Genomic DNA, 19,476 nt, shown 5'->3' with positions numbered 1-19,476 from the left:
TTCACTGTGGTGTTTTTTCTTGTTACACTATGGCTCTATATTAAGTGGACTGTCTGCTTTCGATGGAGCCTTAGAGGCTTGAGATGAGTGTGGCCTGAGAGCTCTGTTTGGTTCCTCAGGTTTAAGGGTGTGCCAAAGGTGACACTCCCAGGTTAGGCGTGGTAAATCTCTCTATTTTTCATTCTTTTTTGTTTTTGTTTTTTGTTCAAAATGGAAGTAATTCCACACAGCTGAATGTAATTGGAGGTAGATAGCAGGTGAATGATATACCCACAGGAGCCAGAGATCGGAAGCTCTTTCCCAAGGACAACAGAGGGAATGTCTGCTGCCCTCAGTGTGGGCTCTAATTTTCCTGCAGTCTCCAACTGGGTTGCCAAGTTAGATCCTAATCTCCTGTTATTTAACCCCCTCCCCCCAGAGTCAGGTTTTTCTGCTAGGCTCAGGGCCGCTGTAGACATGAGGTCGCCTTGCTTATGACGTATGTCCAAAATGATGCCTGCTCTTTGTCTTGCTTGCCTTTGAGGGATGAGCGGAGAGAGAGAAACTCGTGTCCCTGTCGGTCACTTTTTTTTTCTCTCTCTCTCTCTCTTCTAGTTAGCCCTCTGAACTTTTCCCCACGGAGTTTCAAGCCTCCTTCCCTCTAGTCTCCTCTTTCTGCTTGCTTGCCGGTATCTCGGGCTATTGAGATTTGTCCTACCTCACGTTCCAGCGCTGGTGTGTTGAGTCTGCCACTGGTGTCCCGAACTTGGGCCCCCACACTCTCCACGCAGGTCCACTGTGAATCACTAGTTCCGCAAGAGTTTCCTCTGCTGTTTCTTCCCCTACTCTTCCTTGAACCTGCAGTATCTCCACTTTTATTAAACTGCCTCTTCCCGGACCATCAGTGTGCTCCCTTCCTATTCCGCCATCTTGCCGCTCTCCAACACAATATTGTTATTACACCTGAAACACTAGCAGTATTTTCCAAATTGATTTTCCCCATTGTCACAAAAATTTTGTTTTAATTATTTTAAGGGCCAAAATTGATACCTTTGAAGTATGTATCATATTCAGTTTTGTTTGAATACTTCCTAATGGTATCAATTAATGATAGATTAACCTCATATTTCCTGAAAATTTTAAGTTATATCTTGTGGCTTAGTTTTAAGTAAAATATATTTTTGGCAGTCCCCACTGAAAGTTTAATAGCCTCTTTGTCATGTACCAAGTCCCTGTATGTGCCTGGGCTCTTTCTGAGCATCCTATTCTGTCTCAGGAAAGATTTCTATAACCCCCCACTACACCACATGGCCCTAATATCTGTAATGATATTGGAACAGGGGTCTGTAAGACCTTGATCTCTCTCCTTATACATAGTGTCCTGCTTGGTTTTGCAGTTTTAATGAGCTTATCAACATCTTTCAGAAATCTTTGTGGGATTCTAATTAGAATTACATTAAATTTATTGAGTATAGATTAATTGCTATATTTTCCCCATGAATGTACCAAATTTCTCCATTTGTTTCCATCTTTTATGTCCTACTGAAATGGTTTGTAATGACATTTTCCAAAAAGATTTTCTCATAAATTTCTTATGAGGTACCTCATAGTTCTTATTGTTATTGTAAGTGGGATTATATTAAATTGCATTTTCTAGCTGATTGTTTGTTGCATAGGCATATAATTGTTTTGTATATTAACCTTATTTGTATATTAATCTGCAAATAATATACTTTTTATAATTTCTAATCTTTGTATCATATATTATTCTTTTTGTAAAGCTTCTTGAGGCAATATTGTATAAAAATTCTGATAGTGGTCATTTTTGTCTGTGTCTTTCCTTTAAAGGGAAAATGGGAGGCTTTCAAAAAGTTCATGTAAAGTGCATGCTATGTAAATATTATTCATAGATTTCAAGAAACGTTAGTACCAGATGAACAGATCTTTTAATTCTCTTCTCACATAAAGTGCTTTCGAGTGCCTCATATTTCCCATGCTTCACTACTGAGCATGATGCATAGGGCTGGTTGTTATATTTCCCTTCCTATTCCTAAATGTAGAGATCCTGTTATTCTTAGTCTATTAGCATGAACAGAAAAACTCTTTGGCAGTTTCTAGTAACATTAAACATAGGCTTACTTCATGAGACTCCTAGGTGTATGCAGAGAAGTAGAGGTCTGAGTCTACTTGCAGATCTAACTGGAAGGTTCATAGCTTATTCATAATTGTAGAATTACTTGAAACTACCATTTTTTTCAAAATAGAAACAACCCAAAATATCACTGAGGGAGAACAGATAAAGTATTAGGTCATTGGAACATGGCACAGCAATTTTCTTTGTCCTAAACAATGCAATTCAATGTTTCTTTTGTATAACTATATGAAAGATAAATTTCATCTATAGAATCCTAATTTCCATGTGTGCAATTCTGGAATTGTACCCTTAACATGTGAAGATGCCAACTCATGGTCCTCTGGCTACAGTCCTTGATGAGGAAAGAGCCCAAGTGGTTTCAGCTGATGTACATAAGGGTGATTTCTGTCCTCTATCTATTTGTTGTTGACACTGCTTTTATTTTAAGTTTTTGGTGTTCTGAGCTTTCACCACAATGTGCCTAAATGTGGATTATTTTTGCATCCCTACTTGAGCTAATTTGTGCTCTCTGAATGTGATAATCCTACATCCATCAATTCTAGATCATTCTCAGCTGTCACCTCAGCCACTGCTGCCTAGTATCTCTTTATGCATCTCCAATAAGATTAACTTCAGATTTCTTGTTATTTACATCAGGTCCCTGAACAATTTGTTTATATTTACTTCTCTTTATCTTTGGCATATTCTATATAATTTCTTCAGATGCATCTTGTACTGCCCCAATTATCTATTCGGCTCTGTGCACTGTCCTATTTAATCTATTTAGTAATTTTCTATTTAATTGACACCACAGCGTGGTGGAGATCACGGGCAAACATGAAGAGTGACAGGAGCACGGCTACCTCTCCCGCTGTTCCACCCGGAAGTACACGCTTCCCCCAGCATGGACCCCACGCTTGTCTCCTGGTCTCCTCCCGGTCCCCTGAGGGTGCCCTCACCGTGGAAGCGCCGCTGCCCAAGCCGGCCACACCGTCGCGGAGATCGCCATCCCGGTCACCTTTGAGGCCCGCACCCAGTTCAGCACCCGGATGCCAGGAAGTCGGAGCAGCCTGCGGCCACGGAGAGCGGCCTCCTGCGCCACCCAGCCTCCAGCACCCGCCTGTGTACCCTTTTGATGCTGTAAGCTTCTGGTTTTCGCAAATAAAGGTCAAAGCAGGTGCAAAATAAAATTCCTTATGATGCATTATGTGTTAAAATGTTTACTTTTGTGAATTTAAATATTTCAGTCTTTGAGTCTGTTGGATTTACTGTCACATTTGAAGTGGCTTTACCTCACTGAAACATAGTATTTTATGATTTATTCAAGCTGTGTGTTATTTTACCTGTCTCAACTGTGTGGTTTAAACACCTCCTCCCTCTAGGTGGCTAGTCCATTTCCTTTAGCATTTATTGAAAGCCATCTTAATTAATCTGAAATCCCACAACCATTGTACACCAAATTCTAGGAAACATTTTGGAGACTTTTATTTATGTATGTATTTTCTATTCTAATTCAGCAATACATATTTCAGCATTAGTTCCCATTTTTCCCAAGAATCACTGCTGTGCATTTTTAATTGTCCTTTATGAACACTTCAACGCTTACTTCAGTTTGTTTAATTCCTTAAAATCTTCTCATTATATTAGTGAGTGTGTAATCAGTCCATTCATGGCCATGGTGTGATCATTTGAAATATTTTTATTAAAATAAAGACAGCAAACTTCATGCAGGTACCAGGCTGTTTTGATTGTAACTGTCCCATAGAATGTCTTAAAATCTGGTCTTGTGATGCCTCCAGCTTTGTTTTGCTGTTTAAGATTGTGTTTGTTATTTGGTGTCTTTGTGCTTAATATGGATTTTAGCTTTACTTTTTTAGATATGAGAAAATGTCCTTGGTATTTTTATTGCAATCTCATTGAATCTGTAAGCTACTTTTTGTAGAATGGACATCTTGATGACATTAATTCTTCCATTCCAAGAACATAGGTGCTTTTTCCATTTTTTCCTTCTTCTGATATTTCTTTCTTTAAAATTTTATAAATTTCACATCCTTGATTAAATTTATTCAAAGGTATATAGAGTTGTAGTAGCTACTCCGAATGGTAGTGATATTTATGTTCTTTCTCAGTGGTGGCATTATTTGTGTATTCAAATGCAATTGATTTTGAGTGCTGATTTTATATCCTGCAGTTTTACCAAGCTCTCCTATGAGTTCTAATAGTCTCTTAGTGTAATTTTTTTGTTTCTTTCTCTGTAGAATCATGTTTCCTGTAATGAGGGATATATTGACCTCCTCCTTCCCAACTTGTATCCCGGTGATTTTTTTTTTTTTTGACAGGCAGAGTGGACAGTCAGAGAGAGAGACAGAGAGAAAGGTCCACCTTTGCCGTTGGTTCACCCTCCAGTGGCCACTGTGGCTGGTGAGCTGCAGCCAGCGCACCGCACTGATCTGAAGGCAGGTGCCAGGTGCTTATCCTGGTCTCACCAATGGGTGTAGGGCCCAAGCAGTTGGGCCATCCTCCACTGCACTCCCGGATCACAGCAGAGAGCTGGCCTGGAAGAGTTGCAACTGGGACAGAATCTGGCACCCCAACTGGGACTAGAATCCAGTGTGCTGGCGCCACAGGCAGAGGATTAGCTTATTGAGCCACGGTGCTGGCCATCATTGTGAGTTTTATTTCATGCCTAATGGCTCTGGGTAAAATCTCCAGAACTATATTAAATAGCAATTGTGAAAGTAAGCATCATTATCTGGATTCAGATTTTAGTGGAAATGATTCCATATTTCTCAAAATCAATATGATGTTGATTGTGGGTTTGTCATAGGTGACCTTGATCCTTATGAGGTATGTTCTTTCTGTGCCTAATTTTCTCAAGGCTTTTATCATGAAAGGATGTTATATTTTATCAAATGCTCACTTTGTATGTATTGAGATAATCACGTGATTTTCATTCTCAACTTGTTAATGAGATATATCCTATTTATTGATTTGCATATGTTTAATCATCCCATATGTTCCATATAAATGATCTCTCTGATTTGTTGTTGCATTAGATTAGCTAGTATTATATTGAGAATTTTTGCATATATTTTCATCAGGAATATTGAAGTATACTTCTCTTTCTCATACTTTTTCCTTGTTTGGGAATTAAGGTGATGCTTCCTTTTTTTCTTTTCACATCCCTGAACCATTTTAAGTTAGTGTGGCTGTATTTTTTTAAGCCATGTTGAATCTAATCAAGTGTATGGAATTCTTAAGTAGAAATTTGAACAAATCAGATTTTTACAAATAAAATCCTTATGTTTTCTTTTCCTGAAGCATCTTCACGTGAAAGGTCAGCTTCTCTTTGATATTTATCTACCCACAAGAGTGTGGCAGGCTATCATTGAACCAATTAAAAACATAGTTTATAACTTGTATTGTAGAGGAAATATGGCTGCAACCAGAGTCAAAGAAAGAAAAATTGACCCCCCCCAACACAAAGTTTGAATAGTGGCTGCTCACAATTGACTAGTGAAACAGCTACCTAGTGTTACCTTGCCTAGGGAGGGAAGATGTCCTAAGTTCTGCTTCTGTAACTCCATTCACAAATCTGTCCTAATAAATCTACACCTTATATCTCTCTTACAAACATAGAAGATCCCCCAACCATTGAAACTGTGGTCGTTATTCAAGTAGGCTGCAATTTAACCCTACGAATGCTGCAACAGGTAAAGCATGATGCTTCTGAACGTATCAATATTGTAATAAATTTGGGATTATTGCTCGTTTTTTTTAATTTTTTGACAGGCAGAGTGGACAGTGAGAGAGAGAGAGACAGAGAGAAAGGTCTTCCTTTTGCCATTGGTTCACCCTCCAATGGCTGCCATGGCTGGCACACTGTGGCCGGTGCACCATGCTGATCCAACGGCAGGAGCCAGGTGCTTCTTCTGGTCTCTCACAGGGTGCAGGGCCCAAGCACTTGGGCCATCCTCCACTGCACTCCCTGGCCACAGCAGAGAGCTGGCCTGGAAGAGGGGCAACCGGGACAGAATCTGGAGCCCCAACTGGGACTAGAACCTGGTGTGCTGGCGCCACAAGGTGGAGGATTAGTCTAGTGAGCTGCAGTGCTGGCCTTTGCTCGATTTTCAGTAAATGATTCCAGCTGAGCCTGATGGCATTATAAACTGCTTGGATTCTCTACTGTCTCTGATGCTTGTTTGAATGAGGGGTGTTTCCCACCCCAGGTTTCTGTAACAGTACATATTACAAGTTATAAGAGCTGAGCTTAGTAACCAGAATCATAAATCTCCTCCTTCTGAAGATCCATGTTTCTCTTGAAAAGAGGAAATGAAGTGGGTTGGCACTTCCTTTGAATATGAAAAATGGTGACCAAAAAGTAATAGCATGAAGTCCTTACGTGATTTCCTGATAAGGTCAATAAGTTTTATTTCTTCACTGAAAACAACTTTCAGAGTGTTTCTGAATACAGCAGGCTCAGAAAGCAGCAGCTGCACTGACCCTCTGGTAGCACTGAGTGTCAGGTACCTGATCCGGATCACCTTATTTAGGCTTCCATAGGAACAGTTCACTTACAGTTAAACACTCTCTGAAGAGGAATAAGTAATAACACATGAAGTGTCAAAAAGCACCTACTGGGTGAAATAGAATCACAACAACAAATCTGAGTCTTATGCTAGAAAGATTTTTGTATGTCATAATTCTAAAATGAGAAAAAGTTTAAAAAATAAAGTTATAGGAATGATAAATTGTTTATGTATTAATGGTAACAATGATTATAACAACTGATATTCTGAATATCAGAATAAATATAGTAGAAGGATTAATTTACATGAAGGTGGATTGAGTGGTCTGCTGAGATGTCATTTTAAAAGAGTAAATTTTTAAGAAAAATCCTCCAAAACCGAAACTTGCATCAAGAAAAAAAGTGAGTGACTAGATGATATTTCTAGAGCAGGGATCAAAGAACTCTGAAAATTCTGTGGCATAAAATGATTTGTTCTACATTGAAAGCATTCACATGATATCCTCAGTGTCTGGATAATTTCAGATGAGTTAATTTTGCCCTTTACACACCCATCTGCTACCCAATATGGAACTTGGATTTGAACTGGAGCAGATGCAGCAAGGTCAGCTTTTTCATCCTCTGCTTACTACTCATCCTGAGTCCGGAGAGTTTTTGATGCATGCTTACTGCTGCAGAAATGTTTCTACATGCTCCCCCCATTCCTTTCCTGTATCTGTGCTCAATTGAGCAGTGATCTGCCCCTCAGTGTCACCTTAGCTTGTGGTCTTTTCTCATTATGTGTATGCATTTGCATTTATCCCTTCTATGCATCTTCCATATTTATTTCATTGCCTTTCTGGAAAAGAGAAACACCAAATAGTGATGCAATAAACTATTAGGACTTGATAGTGCCTGATCATGACACAAGACAATCTACCAGTACAAAATAAAGGCAACCAATAGAACTGTTTGATTTATATGTCAACAATTCAGAAGTTGTAAAATACATAATTTGGGAAAATAAAAACTTCACGGAAAATTTTCTCAACTATATCTTAAAATGAACCGTGACATAAATTATTACAGTTGTATAACTCTGATGATTTTGTTCCCAAATTTACCATGGGAATAATGAAAATTATACAGAAATAAAGAAATACAAAACACTGTAGTATACTGTCATAGTACACTGTATATTCCTAGGAAATATAGTAAACTATATGAATTTACTGTTTGATGGAGATCCTCAGTTTGATTATGGAGAGAGAGAGAGAGAGAGAGAGAGAGAGAGAGAGAGAGAGAGAGAGAGAATATCTTTCATCTATAGATTCACTCCCCAGATGGTGGCAATGATTGGAGCTGGGCTAATTTGAAGCCCAGAGCCAGGAGCTTTTTCTGTGTCTTTCACATGGATAGTAGGGGGCTCAAGGACTTGGGCCAACTTCTGCTGCTTTCCAAGGCACATTAACAGGCAGCTGGACCAGAAATGGAGCACTCAGACTCAAAATAGCACCCACATGTGGTGCCCAAATCACAAGGAGCAGCTTTATGCACTATGCAACAATGCTGGCCCTAAGATACTCATTTTTAACTTTTCCACAAAGCAAATTAACTTCAAAGATGACTTGGGTGTTTAAATAAAAAAATACTTAACAATGTAGCTTAATTTCTCTTAGACTTTTTAATAAGAATATCATTAATGAAGTTTGAAGTTATTGATAAAACAGTCTAATGAAAACACCCCAATTTAAAAAAAAATCTGAATTGTAATACATGAAATCTGCCCATGAATAATTTTATAGTTGTACACTTACAATTTTATCTCATTCCTAAAAATACTATAGATATGTAAGTGTTTTGATGAACTTGAAGTTACCATGCTAAAATTAAATGAGCATAAAATGCAAATCTGTGTTTAAATTCTTTGACATTTCTTAACATTAGTGCAACCCATAGTATAAGTTTCAATTCTTTCCAACTGTTGACATTTTATATTCATAAGTGGGAATTGGCTCTCAGAAGAGGTTTTGGCTTTTTAATGAATATAAATTTGTAGAACGGACACCACCATTTCAGGCTCCAATGTTCAGAAGGCTTGGGAATTCTAGGCATGCTTATAGGGTCTGGTTTTCCAGTTCTCTCAGTTATTAAATTGATAGTTATACCATGTCAAAAATTGTCAAATTATCTGTTTGAAATGAGTCTCTCTCTTTCTCTCTCTCTAGTTTCCAAGATAACAGGGCAATGCACTCCATTACTTTTGCTATTCTCTATTATCTGCTCATTAAAGAAAGAGTGAAGAATGTCCATTAGTGTTATGACATTGTTTTATGCAATTTATTTGTCATCAGAGTAGTTAAAAAAAACCACTCTGAAGTTTCCCACAATTTCAGATATGCAACACATTTTATTAACTTATATTTATGTTTTATTTATCTAGCTTTTAGCTGATTTTAACTCAAGTGTATATCATTATATTTCTGCTTTGAAGGGGAAACACTTTCTTTAATTGCTCTACTTTGGATAGTCTCTATAAAAGGGATGCAAATGTTTTGCAGGATTATTTCAGAAGCAAATGATAAATGAATATGTAAGGGAATGGTATGAAATCTTCTCTTTTATACAATTGCTTGCTCTCCATGAGGTGACCTATCTTAGTTCCAGCAAAAGGGCAGTGGTCAGAGGCTAGATTCTATTGCAGTGTGACACAACTATCAGCATGACTCCAATCTGTGTTGTTTCTGGAGTGTGAGACCCTCTCTCTGTTCATGATAGGAACATATTTCTTCTTCTGAGGATGACATAGCCAGCATGCAGAAAAATGGGTTCTTTTGCCTCATGTGCAAGCTCTCTGTATAAGAAATGCATTGTAGTATCACTCTCCAGAGCATCTGGATAGGTACAGATTTCATAGACGTGTCATCCACTTATACAATTGTTGAGAATACAAGTTTAAAAATTAATGTGCACTTTGAAATATGTGGACAATTTGAAAACATGGTATTTGTGGAGTGTTAGATTTACTTTTCACAAATTAGTTAACAATAACTAAATTTTAAAAGCTGTTTATGTAGTTTGAATGAATATGAGAAGAATGGTGATATCTTGGAAGTTGAGAGACTTTGGGAGGTGAAAGAATTGCTACATGTTTTTGAGTAGAATGATACAGGTTTTATTCATGAAGTGAAACTTGATTGAGGACTATGAAATCAGATTTGTGGTCCCTAAACCAGTGACTTCTTAAAGTGATACTATCTTCAGTTATACAGAAGAACTACATGGAATATTATACTAAATGCAGATTTCTAGGCTCTGAGTCAGTCCCACTGTACCTAACATTCTATACAGGGAGATGTAAACTCTTAACTTTAAGGAATGTGCACTGTATAATTTTCTTTATATTGATTTGCTTGAGAGAGAGAAAGATGGGAAGATATCTCCCATCCACTAGTTCATTTTCCAAAACACTTTCAGCAGCAATCACTAAGCCAAGCTGGAGCCAGGAGGTGGAAACTCACTGTAGATCCCCATTAGGGGTAGCAGGCACTTTAAGAAATTTACCCTTTTATTCCCTTTCCATAAACTTTATGAAGTTCTCTCTTATATTAACACACATTGGGAAATTTATCTTTACAAATATTTGCTGAAGAGGCTTCAGATAATTTTGATAAAATTTATATTTATATGTATGAATATCATTCAAAATGAGAAGTAAAATCTTCATCTTACCACAAGTCTTTATCTTGGATATATTTTACATTTTAGTCTTAAGACCCCAAATCATGGGGCCATCACTATGGCACAGCAGGTTAAGCCACCACCTGCAACTTCAGCATCCCATTTGGGTGCCAGTTTGCCAGATTGAGCCTTGTCTGCTCCATTTCCAATCCAGTTTGATGTTATAAAGAATTTTGAGCAGATGATTGACACAGCAGTTAAGATGCCACTTTGGATATGTGTGAGCCATATTGGAGTACATGGTTTGAGTCCCAGCTCCATTGCTTTATTTTTTTTATTTCCTTTTTTTTTTATTTTTCAGTGCACTTTATATTTTTCTTTCTTTTTTTAAACTTTTATTTAATGAATATAAATTTCCAAAGTGCAGCTTATGGATTACAATGGCTTTCCCAAAAAAAAAACTTCCCTCCCACCCGCAACCCTCCCCTTTCCTGCTCCCTCTCCCCTTCCATTCACATCAAGATTGCTTTCTATCCTATTCCATGCTAATGTACACCCTCTGAAGCAGCAGGTTATGACTCAGGAGACTGGATCTTTGTTAACCACATGGATGACCAAATAGTTCTAAGTTCCTCACTTCAGTATCACTCATTCTTGGCTATTAAGGATATTTGTGGGAGTGAAACAGCTAATAGGAGATCTTGCTCTCTCTTCTCTCTCTGCCTTTCAGATTAACATTAAGCAAAAAAATTAAGAATAAAATAAAACTTTGGATGCTGTAATAAAATCTAAGGTATTAAAAAAAACAAGGAACCATGAATGATGAGAAAAAAAGTAAGTATGGAACTTGTAGTGATATTTCTAATTATAACAGCTACTCAAAGGGAATATGAATTTTCTGAATGTGGTGAGAACCCTAAGCAATAATTAATAATGCAGCATCACACATGTAATATAATGAATGTATGCCTATAAAGTATTTTGTCTTAAAATAAGATATAAAGCATAGACAATTACATATAAAAATAAACCATTGTAGATTTTAGCTTTTGGTTTTCCCAAAGAAACCTTTTATTCAAGCAATACAAGCTTCATGCATTTTGTAAGTACCACTTTAGGATATAGTGAATCTTACCACCACACCTGCCCTCCCACCCACATTCCCAACCCTTCTCCCTCACCCTTTCCCATTCCCAGTCCCATTCTCCACTAAGATTCATTTTCAATTTAAGGTGTTTGTAGAGCTGTGTCCTCATGTATGCCTGTTTTTGCATGTGAATCACATACAGGACTAATCTAAGACTACTTTAACCATACTGCCTGTTGCCCCACCCCATATTTTATTTCCTTTTTAAAAATTATTAGTATATCTAACTAAACTCTTGTACATCATTGATTTATATTCTGAGCATTTATGCATTTTGACAACAAATTTTAATGTAATTTTGTTTTGGACCCAGAATGGAGAGTTTAGAACAATGTGATAGTAAATAGAAGTTCAGAGCACTCTTCTGCTTTTCAGTTTTATCTTATTTGACTACCAATAAATAAAGTTTAAGCAAACATTTCTTCTAAAATGTTTTAAATGAGTATTAGAAATCATGATTCAAACTATTTGCTTGTTAAATAACTTTATTTACCCACCTTGCAGAAATGAATGTGTATGTAATACTGCCATACACGGTTGGTTAATAGACTTTGTAATGCCATTCAAAAAGCTTAGTGACACCATATTGCCCTCATTTAAAAAATGAAATGCATAAAAAGTAAGGATAATTGTGTAAGTATGGATTATCCATGAAAACATCTATAAAGTTTATTATTTGAAATCCAAATGGGCGAGTTTTTCTAATTTGGAGTGCTTTGACATGTCTTTTTCCCCGACTTTCTATGACAAACCAGTGTACATCTTGTAGATTCCCTTGTCTTATGTTGTCAAATGAGGTCTGGGTTAGAATAGCACTTTTCTACATAGGATTCGAGATTTTACCTGTATATGAAAATGCTTATGGGGATCCGTGTGCTTGGGTCAGAATTTGAAAGAACTTAATTAGAATAGGGCCTGCAACTAAAATATTAACATCATTGACATTAGCAGTACTGCTAAATATTTTTATTTTATTCTCGTTTTCTTTTTTATCACCTAGTATTCACCTAGGATCACCTAGTATATGATGTTTTGAAAATTTACAGCATGAAACAGTAAGACATTACAGACTGCTGCAGGTGGAAATTTATATATTGTTTATTTTACAATAAATTTCATGTCTGTGAACAGTGCTGGTATTTCTTTTGCTTTGTTTTTAAGTACAATGAAATTTCACAAGGAGGAAACATCTGCCAATGGATGCATCTCAGTATAGACAGCAATCCAAATAGTAAAGTTGGGCACTCTGGGTTTGTGTGTAAACAGTGCCAGATATCTAATAGATAATAAATGATAAAAATCTTAAAGAATTTATTTATTTTATTTGAGAGTTAGAGTTACAGACAGTGAGAGGAAAAGGCAGAGAGAAAGGTCTGCCTTCCATTGGTTCACTCCACAAATGGCCACAATGGCCAGAGCTGTGCACATCAGAAGCCAGGAGCCAGGCACTTATTCCTGGTCTCCCACATGGGTGCAGGGGGCCAAGGACTTGGGCTATCTTCTAGTGCTTCCCCAGGCCATAGCAGAGAGTTGGACTGGAAGAGGGGCATCCAGGATTAGAACCAACACCCATATGGGATGCTGCGCCACAGGTGGAGGATTAACCTACTGTGCCACAGTGCTGGCCTTGGAATGATCAAAACCTTTAACTTCCACTCAGTTAAATTTGTGATTTAAATGTCCCAAATTTTGGATTGGCAATGTGGCATGATGATAAAGCTGAAACCTGTGGTGCCAGCATCCCACAGGGATGCTAGTTTGAATCACAGCTGCTCCACTTTTGATACAGCTCCCTGCTAATACACCTTGGAAAGCAGTGGAAGCTGCTCTAAATACTTGGACACCTCCATTCACATGGGAGACCCAACAGAAGCTGCTGACTCCTGGCATCAGATTTGCTAGTCTCAGGCCATTAAGGGGAGTGAACCAGGGCATGGAAGATATTCTCTTTCTCTTTCTCTCTCTCTCTCACTCAACTCTGCCTTTCCGATAAATAAATCTTTAAAACCAAAAATGTACACAGTTTAACAACTTCAGATGTGATGGTTTAATTCTTTTTAGTAATAATGTAAAAACTTAGAAAAAGTAAGCTAAGAATTGCTTTGAATACTAGGTGATAAAAAAAGCATCATGGGATTCACAGAAGATTGCATAACTTATATAGACAAGAACACATTGGACTATCTCATATGGGATGCCAGCACTGAAGGTGCCCCACAAAGCATTATTATAATAATTTTTTGCCACAGTGTCCTGGCTTTCCATGCCTGAAATACACTTATGGGCCATTTAGCCAGGTCTGAATGCCTTAAGGATTGATTCTGAGGCCAGAGTGCTGTTTAGGAAATCTGCCATTGTATGAGTCTGCTGTGTATCCTGCTTCCCATGTTGGATTGCTTTTTCCTTTTTAATTCTATCAGTTAGTATTAGCAGACACTAGTCTTGTTTATGTGATCCCTTTGACTCTTAATCCTAGAGAAACACTAGAAAGCAAACCAAACATCTGTTCCTGTACCAGTATCATGCTGTTTGATTATAACTGCCCTGTAGTATGTCTTGAAATCATGTATTGTGATGCCTCTGGCTTTGTTTTTGTTGTACAAGATTGCTTTAGCTATTCAAGGTCTCCTGTGCCTCCATATGAATTTCAGCATCATTTTTTTCCAGATCTGAGTAGAATGTCTTCGGTATTTTGATTGGTATTGTATTGAATCTATAAATTGCTTTGGGAGAATGGACATTTTGATGATATTGATTCTACCAATCCATGATCAGAGAAAATTTTCCATTTTTCTACTTCTTTCTTTAAGATTTTGTAATTCTCATTGTAGAGATCTTTGACATCCTTGGATAAGTTTATTGCAAGGTATTTGATTATTTTGTGACTACTGTGAATGGGCTTGATATTAGCAGTTCTTTCTCAGCTATGGCATTGCCTGTGTATACAAAGGCTGTTGATTTCTGTGCATTGATTTTATATCCTGCTACTTTGCCAAACTCTTCTATGAGTTCTAATAGTCTCTTAGTAGAGTTCTTTGGATCCCCTATATAAAGAATCATATCATCTGCAAAAAGGGATAGTTTGACTTCTTCCTTCCCAATTTGTATCCCTTTATTTTTTTTCTTGCCTAATGGCTCTGGCTAAAACTTCCAGAACTATATTGAATAGCAATGGTGAGAGTGGGCATTCCTGTCTAGTACCAGATCTCAGTGGAAATGCTTCCAACTTTTTCAAATTCAATAGAGTACTGGCGGTGCGTTTTTCATAAATTGCCTTGATTGTATTGAGGAATGTTCATTCTATACCCAATTTGCTTAGAGTTTTCATCATGGAAGTGTGTTTTATTTTATCAAATCCTTTCTCTGCATCTGTTGAGATAATCATATGGTTTTTCTTCTGCAGTCTGTTAATGTGGTGTATCACATTGATTGGTCTGGATGTTCTTTCCCACATGTCTGCAATAAACTGTTTCTATTTTATATTTTAAATAAAAGCATGTTATAAGTTATATAACACCCTAAATATATATATTGATATACTTCTACAAATTATGTAAATGTCAGTAGAGCATAACAAAATATGTAAAACATTTGTATGAAGAAACTTATAAACATTTGTGTAAAGATAAGTATTTGGAGATGCAGTCCATGGTAATGTGTAAGAACACCCAGTGTCATTAACATTATCAGTCCTTTCTCACTATCCATTTAGATTGAACATAATCCAATCATAATAATTTCAATTTGTTTTGTGAGTTTAACCAAAATCTGACTCTAAAGTTAATGTGGAAAATCAAAAGTCCCAGAATAGCCAATGCAACAGTAAAAGAGAAGGACAAATTGGGAGGATCAGCACTGTACAACTTCAATAAATGCTAGAAATTTAACTAAGAAAGTACAGTATTGGTGAAATAATAGGCAGACACAAAATGCACAAGAGTCAGAAATAGCCCAAGGATGGATAGCAAATATTGGAACAAAAACAACCTTTCAACAGATAGTGCTACAAAAATTGGACATTTCACATGATGTAATGCAAACCATGTATTTCATAAAAATTAACTTACATATGAAGAATTATTAGCCTACCAGAAAATAATAAAAGAGGATATATGTTGCTGAGCTTGTGATACACCACTGAAAGCACAATCTGACATACATGTTTGCTAACTGGACTTCATTTAAAGTGAAAAATCTCTCTTTGACAGAGAATGTAAAGGGAAAAGGAAGGAGGTCCAAACCTTGGAGGCATTATTCACAAAATATGTATGTAATAAAGGAATCTATGTATTATCCAAAATATATAAGAAAATTTTAACTAAACAAGAAAATAGAAAAGTGGGCTTAACCAACTTATTTTTGATCAAGGAACTAAAACCAATTCCTGGAGCACGGACAGTTTATTCAATAAATGGTGCTGGGAAAACTGGATTTCCGTGTGCAGAAGCATAAAGCAAGACCCCTACCTTACACCTTATACAAAAATCCACTCAACATGGATTAAAGACATAAATCTTTTTTTTTAACTTTTATTTAATGAATATAAGTTTCCAATGTACAGCTTATGGATTACAATGGCTTCCTCCTCCCATAACTTCCCTCCCACCCACAACCCTCCCCTCTCCCGCTCCCTCTTCCCTTCCATTCACATCAAGATTCATTTTCAATTCTCTTTATATACAGAAGATCAATTTAGTATACATTAAGTAAAGATTTCAACAGTTTGCACCCACATAGAAACACAAAGTGAAAAATACTGTTTGAGTACTAGCAATAGCATTAAATCAAAATGTACAGCACGTTAAGGACAGAGATCTTACAGGAGCAGCAAGAGCACAGTGACTCCTGTTGTTGACCCAACAAATTGACACTCTAGTTTATGGCACCAGGAACCACCCTAGGCTCTCTTCATGAGTTGCCAAGGCTATGGAAGCCTTCCAAGTTCGCCGACTCTGATCATATTTAGACAAGGTCATAAAAGACAGGGTGAGGATAGTAACCAATGATCCTAAGAATGGCATTAACCAGGTAAAGACCTAAATCTATGACCCAACAACATCAAATTATTAGAGAACATTGGAGAAATCCTGCAAGATATCAGCACTGGCAAATACTTCTTGGAAAAGACCCCAGGAGCACAGGGAGTCAAAGCCAAAATTAACTATTGGGATTGCATCAAATTGAGAAGTTTCTGTACTAAAAAAGAAAAAGTCAGGAAAGTGAAGAGGCAACCAACAGAATGGGAAAAATATTTGCAAACTATGCAACAGATAAAGGATTAATAACCAGAATCTACAAAGAGATCAAGAAACTCCACAACAAGAAAACAACCCCTTAAGAGATGGGCTAAGGACATTAATAGACATTTTTCAAAAGATTAAATCCAAATGCCCAACAGACACATGAAAAAAATGTTCAGGATCACTAGCCACTAGCCAGGGAGATGCAGATCAAAACCACAATGAGGTTTCACCTCACCACAGTTAGAATGGTTCACATACAGAAATCTACCAACGACAGATGCTGGCAAGGATGTGGGAAAAACAGACACTAACCCACTGTTGGTGGGAATGCAAACTGGTTAAGCCACTATGGAAGTCAGTCTGGAGATTCCTCAGAAACCTGAATATAGTCCTACCATAAAACCCAGCCATCCCACTCCTTGGAATTTACCCAAAGAAAATTAAATTGGCAAATAAAAAAGCTATCTGCACATTAATGTTTATTGCAGCTCAATTCACAATAGCTAAGACCTGGAATCAACGCAAATGCCCATCAATAGTAGACTGGATAAACAAATTATGGGACATGTACTCTATAGAATATTATGCAGCAGTAAAAAGCAATGAAATCTGGTCATTTGCCACGAAATGGAGGAATCTGGAAAACATCATGCTGAGTGAAATAAGCCAGTCCCAAAGGGACAAATATCATATGTTCTCCCTGATCAGTGACAACTAACCCAGCAACAGAAAAGAAACCTGTTGAAGTGAAATGGACACTATGAGAAACGGTGACTTGATCAGCCCTTGCCCTGATTGTTGATGCACAACTTAATACTTTATCCCTTTTAGTATTTTTTGTTCTACTTAATACTATTGGTTGAACTCTGTAATTAAAACACAATTATTTTGAAGTGTTGAAACTTAACCGAAAAGTGATCACTGTTAAATAGAGTGGGAATAAGAGAGGGAGGAGATGTACAATTTGGGACATGCTCAAGCTGACTTGCCCCAAATGGTAGAGTTAGAAACATGCCAGGGGATTCCAATTCAATCCCATCAAAGTGGCATGTACCAATGCCATCTCACTAGTCCAAGTGATCAATTGCTGTTCACAATTGATCATGATAGGACTAAGAGTCAAAGGGATCACATAAACAAGACTAGTGTCTGCTAATACTAACTGATAGAATTAAAAAGGGAGAGAACAATCCATCATGGGAAATGGGATACAGGGCAGACTCATAGAATGGCAGATGTCCTAAACAGCACTCTAGTTTCAGAATCAATCCTTAAGGTGTTCGGATCTGGCTGAAAAGCCCATGAGAGTATTTTAAGCATGGAAAGCCAAGACACTCTGGCAATAGAAAAAAAAAAAAGAGGACCTAAATGAAAGATCTTTGCGAGTGAGATCCCAGTAGAAAGAACAAGCCATCAAAGAAGGAGGTACCTTTCTCTGAAGGGAGGAGAGAACTTCCACTTTCACTATGACCTTGTCTAAATAAGATCGAAGCCTGTGAACTCAAAAGGCTTCCATAGCCTTGGCAACTCATAACTGGAGCCTAGGGAGATTACTGACACCATAAACAAGAGTGTCAATTTGTTAAGTCAACGACAGGAGTCACTGTACACTTACTCCTCATGTAGGATCTCTGTCCTTAATGTGTTTTTCAATGTGAATTAATGCTATAACTAGTACTCAAACAGTATTTTTCACTTTGTGTTTCTATGTGGGTGCAAACTGTTGAAATCTTTACTTAATATGTACTAAATTGATCTTCTGTATATAAAGAGAATTAAAAATGAATCTTGATGTGAATGGAATGGGAGAGGGAGAGGGAGATGTGAGGGTTGCAGGTGGGAGGGAAGTTATGGAGGGGAAAAAGCCATTGTAATCCAAAGCTGTACTTTGGAAATTTATATTTACTAAATAAAAGTTAAAAGAATTAAAACTACAACTACTTTAACTTTAGCAATTAGTGGAATATTTAGAATCCCATATATATCCATAAAAAGTAAGCAACATATTTCTTGACCTGATGATGAGGCCAGATGGGGACTGAAACAGCAGATGGAAGATCTATTTCTCTTAGTGTCCTTTCTCTATGATTCTGCCTTAGAAATAAATCAAATACATTTATTTTAAAATTATAGCATTACAAGATTAATATTTAAAGGCAGTTATATTTTATTTTCTATCAATGAATTGATTTTAAAACCAAACCAATGCAATTACCAGTTGCAAAAAACGTCCTCTCTGTGTGCTGAAAACACTGGCAAATTTATCAAAGAAAACACAATAAGTTGCAGATATCAATTTATATATGAAAAAGTTCAGTATTGCTAAAATGCCACTTTTTACCCAAAGTAAATTAATTTACAGATCCAAAACAACTTCAATTGAAACTACTTAGGATTTAATGCATCTGTATATTGACAGTATGATTCCAAAAACAATATAGAAAAATCCTAAAATAACAAAAAAAATGTAAAACAATCAATTTGTAAGTGAAGCTGAATTTAAGGAAGACATATTTGATACTTGAAAATGTGAATTTCCTAAGAATACATCAAGAGAAATTGTGATGTTCTTTATGAATTCATAAACATTAACACACTTTATTTCCTTGTAGACATTTCAAAATATTTTATAGATGATATCCTAGGCCCTTTAGGATGAAGAATACCTTGGAGAGGGCAATTCTAACAGAAAGTTGTAACTTAATTTTAGGGGTTGTAAAATACACGATTAAGGCACCAGCACATTTTGTCTTTTGACAGCTCATTTTCTGCCTACCAGAAGTCT

Source organism: Lepus europaeus, chromosome Y (genome assembly GCF_033115175.1).
Source record: "Lepus europaeus isolate LE1 chromosome Y, mLepTim1.pri, whole genome shotgun sequence".
In the NCBI taxonomy this organism is placed as follows: Eukaryota; Metazoa; Chordata; class Mammalia; order Lagomorpha; family Leporidae; genus Lepus; species Lepus europaeus.
The sequence above is the reverse complement of the archived record's forward strand: the minus strand, read 5'-3'. Positions refer to the sequence as shown.